Below are 4,889 nucleotides of genomic sequence, written 5' to 3' on the forward strand. Positions count from 1 at the left end.
CAGTTCATGATAATTGTAATCTCTGCCAATCTGACATGGAAAACTCTAGAACTCTTGGTGCTTGTCTGATCCACTATAGAGGGCCCTTTGAATAAGTGTGTGCACAGACCATATATAACAAGTGTCCACAAGTGAAGGAAGTTCAAAGATAGTAAAAGTGCCTTTAATAATTTTGTCTTATGTAATTATCTAGTAATAATTTTTATTTTCCTAATAATAGTCTGTCTATCTCAAAGTTTAAGCATGAGGATTTTTTTTAATGCATGCTTGTATCAATTTTTATAAGCCATAATTAAAAATAATATGTGGTATTGTATTTTACTGTTGTTTTAGTACTGTTTGTATTTCCTGAAATGTTAGCTATACCATAGGGGAGAAAAACATGAGTCAATTTTCTTGGCAAGACATCATGGTAACAGAACCACTGCAACAAAAGAGGACTTGCAGGACAGTATTTGGGTAATCAGTTTAATGCTAATCTAAATGATTCTATTTCTCTGCAAACTTCATTATTTCCACATCAAGAGTCCCTCTTTTGTACATAAGAAACAGGCAGTATGCAAGCATATACCTAACACTGGTAAAACACCACCCCCCCACCCCGCGCCAAAACAGAACACATATTACATATTCATTTATTATTTTTTAACTACTCAGAGATAGTTAAAAATACCGTAACATTCACAGCTTACAAAGAAACTAATTTTTTTACTTGTCTGAGGGAAAAAACCAAAGAAATCTTTTCCTTAAACTCTTTAAAGTTTTCTGTAGTCATTTACATTTTTGAGAAGCCATTTCCTTCTAGATTTTTAAAGCAATATAAACATTTATGTGCTACCAAAATACTCTAAGCCTAAATATATATTATATTTCTATATTTTTTTATGGTTCTGAGCTCAATTTATAGGCAATGTAATTTTGGGAAACTCATGCATACTACATGGAAAATACTTTTGAATTTTATCTTATTAATAAATGGATTTTCAGTGTAAATAGAAAAAAAAGATATAAAATATCTAGAATGAACATAGTTTTTGTAACCAAGCAACTCTGTGGATTTGACCCCTGGTGGCTCAGAGGTTAAAGCATCTGCCTCCAATGCGGGAGACCCGGGTTCGATCCCTGGTCGGGAAGATCCCCTGGAGAAGGAAATGGTAACCCACTCCAGTATTCTTGCCTGGAAAATCCCATGGACAGAGGAGCCTGGCAGGCTACAGTCCATGGGGTCACAAAGAGTCGGACACGACTGAGCGACCTCACTTCACTTCACCATGTTTTAAGTTCTGCCCTTTCCCAAATCCCAAGTCCTACCTTCAACTTCTGGCTTCAAACATGCCCAAGGAAACAAGACCCTGGAAGTCTGAGACTGAAAATGAAAAAGGCAAAGTAAAGTTCTTTAAAGCATTTAGTCATCTTGAAAACAATCACATCAGAGAAACATTCACGTATGTGTTTCTCTAGTTAAAAGGTGGTAGAAAGTGAAAGTAGAACATTGATTCTGAATTCTAACAGGCTTGATTTAAATTTTGATCTCTTGATGTCTAAGCATTTTTTCCTTCTGTGTCTCTAAAAGATGCCTGACTCAAAATCTATTCCGGTCTTGCGGATGCCAAACCCTGTAGTTTGGGAATGTGTGGGAGAGAGAGTTAAGGCTGTAGAAAGAGGTAAATACAAAATGCAGCCATTTCGTCTCCAAAGAGTGCAACAGTTAGTCCTACCACTTTAGCAATGATAGTGTTTCAAAACAGTATTTTAAAATTGAAAGGGGCCTTTTGAGTTCAGGACTGTGTGTACATCCGGGCTACCTTGCCCAGTCTTCAGTTTCTCGTGTGTAAATAGATGAGCAGACTCACCCATGGGACCTGGACCACCACAGCATCCCAGCATGGCTCAGGGACACAGGTTACAGGTGTCGACTAAAAAGATACACGACATGAGAGTTGCAAGTTATTCTATCTGGGGCAAAATGAGGACTGCAGCCTGGGAGACAGCACCTCAGAGAGCTCAGAGAGACTGCTCCAGAGAGGCAGTGGGGGAAGGTCAATATACAAGATTTCCATGAAGGAGGAGTTCAATGCAATCAGTGCTTACTTTACAAAAGGTTTTCTGATAGTCATGAGGAGCTGATGTCACCACCAGGGGATTTAGTGCTTTTCTAGATGAGGAAATACAAAGACTGGGATCATGATATCAGTTCCTGAAAATATCTAACTATCTAATGACCTGTTTCTTTATTTTCTTGGGCTCCAAAATCACTGCAGATGGTGACTGCAGCCATGAAATTAAAAGACACTTGCTCCTTGGAAGAAAAGCTATGACAAACCTAAACAGCATATTGAAAAGCAGAGCCACTTAACCAAAAAAGGTCCATCTAGTCAAAGCTATAGTTTTTCTAGTAGTCATGTATGGATGTGAGAGTTGGACCATAAAGCAAGCTGAGTGCCAAAGAATTGATGGTTTTGAACTGTGATGTTACAGAAGACTCTTGAGAGTCCCTTGGAGGAGATCCAACCAGTCAATCCTAAAGGAAATCAGTCCTGAATATTCACTGGAAGGACTGATACTGAAGCTGAAGCTCCAATACTTTGGCCACTTGATGTGAAGAACTGACTTATTGGAAAAGACCCTGATGCTGGAAAAGACTGAAGGCTGGAGGAGAAGGGGATGACAGAGGATGAGATGATTAGATGGCATCACCGACACGATGGACACGAGTTTGATCAAGCTCTAGAAGTTGGACAGGGAAGCCTGGTGTGCTGCAGTCCATCAGGTCGCAAGGAGTCAAACATGACTGAGTGACTGAATTGACTGAAAGACCTGTTCCATCCGTTTCCCTGGAGCACAGAGTGCCTCACTCTCCACCCTGAATTCGCTTCAGGGAGTATTGAAGGTCAGCAGCTGCAATGGCACAGGCAGATGGCAAATGCCCTTCTTGTTGTTGTTTAGTGGCTGGTGAATGCTCTTGGCAAGTGCCAATTAGTAGTTGACACAGGAAAACAGAGAGGGGATATGCGAGATGTCTGGGGGGAAGTTGGGGACATGTCCATTCTTTCTCTTTCTTTATTACGTTTTCTACAAGTGGGTGAAGATTCAATTCAGCCTCTCATTCATTTCAAGAGGGAGGTGTCAAAATCGCAGCAAACAGAAAGAGCCCACCTCCTCCACCTGCCTGGCATGAAGCAATAATTTCCGGGTCATTTTCTGTGTTTCATTTTGTTTTGTTTTGTCTGAAGGACTGAGTCCCCACCCCATGAAAGTACTAGTGAACTAATTGCTGAGTTATTTTTCTTGCAGCGATTTTAGTGTTTTATTAGTTTTTCTACTTCACATTACTAGTGATTTAAGTCCACTCCAGCATCTGAAATGTTGCAGTTCGATAAAATAAGTAAATTAATAAAATCTAAAGTGCTTCCAAGCTGGGCAGACGCCTTTCGGTATGCTATGCTTTTACTGCTCTTCCCAGCTGATATTTATAACTCAGCCCATATGCGGTTATAAAGATTTATTATGAGCCTGTGGAATAAGTTCTGTTAATGTGTACAGTAAACGTCCAAGTTTTGACTCTGTGAGCCTTGGAGATTTCTAATAAGATGAAGCCATCTTGACCAGGGGCCAAGCCATGCACAGTTGGAATGAAGCCTTGTATTGACGAGCGCTAAGCTGTGCACCCCAGACTGTACACACCATGTGTGTGTGTGTGTGTGTGTGTGTGTGTGTGTGTGTGTATGTTTGCCGAAAACATCTGTGAAGGTCAGGTAGGTATTTTTCTTCTTCATCACCGTCCTAAGCTGAGAAGAGTTGAAGTTGAAGGATCCATTGACCAAAATTTGAAATGGAAATTTTTAAGATGATAAATAAAAGCTGGACTGCAAAGCCAGGCCAGAGCCAGCCAGAAGTACAGTGAATGGGGCGTCTGTCCACGACCTGGCTGGCCGAGTCCAGCTGCTGGGCGGTTACTCCAGGCTCATCAGGAGAGAGAAAGTTGAAGCCACCAGCTGGCGTGGATCCTTACCACCTCCCCTTCCATGGCCCAGCCCTCTCCTTTCACCTACTTCATTCATTTTGTGACACTTCTCTTGTCCTTAATGTATGTGTATTTTTTTTTTCAAGTGAATATCTGCCTTCTGGGGAAGAGAAAGTTCTTATAAAACGATAGCATGAGATAGTCTCAAAAGGTTTGCAGTACTTTTCTTGACCTTGACTGCATTAGAATCATCTGAGAAGCCTTTAAAAATATAAAAACGTCCTCCCCAAGTGCTGTTGGAGCATGGTTTTTTTGTTCGTTTTCCTTAGAGAATCCCCAACTGCTAATATGCAGTTCAGGTCACAAACCTCTGACCCAAGTACCAGTGCTAATTCTGACTCAAAGATTAGAGAATGGTGAAAAAGTGACCTTTCATAGAAGTTTTGAAAATAAGTAACACTTGAGAGTCCCTTGGACTGCAAGGAGATCCAACCAGTCCATTCTGAAGGAGATCAGCCCTGGGATTTCTTTGGAAGGAATGATGCTAAAGCTGAAACTCCAGTACTTTGGCCACCTCATGTGAAGAGTTGACTCATTGGAAAAGACTCTGATGCTGGGAGGGATTGGGGGCGGGAGGAGAAGGGGACGACAGAGGATGAGATGGCTGGATGGCATCACTGACTTGATGGACGTGAGTTTGGGTGAACTCCGGGAGTTGGTGATGGACAGGGAGGCCTGGCATGCTGTGATTCATGGGGTCACAAAGAGTTGGACTGAGCGACTGAACTGAACTGAACTGAACATTTGTCTACTCCCCAGAACTTCACAATATCTGAAGATAGCTTGAGATGCCTGATTAATTCAACCTAAAATTTCTCTGTGTGATGATTTAATATGTGATAATATTATCATCAATATTCTAAAT

This window comes from Bos javanicus, chromosome 13 (assembly GCF_032452875.1).
Source record: "Bos javanicus breed banteng chromosome 13, ARS-OSU_banteng_1.0, whole genome shotgun sequence".
Taxonomy (NCBI): Eukaryota; Metazoa; Chordata; class Mammalia; order Artiodactyla; family Bovidae; genus Bos; species Bos javanicus.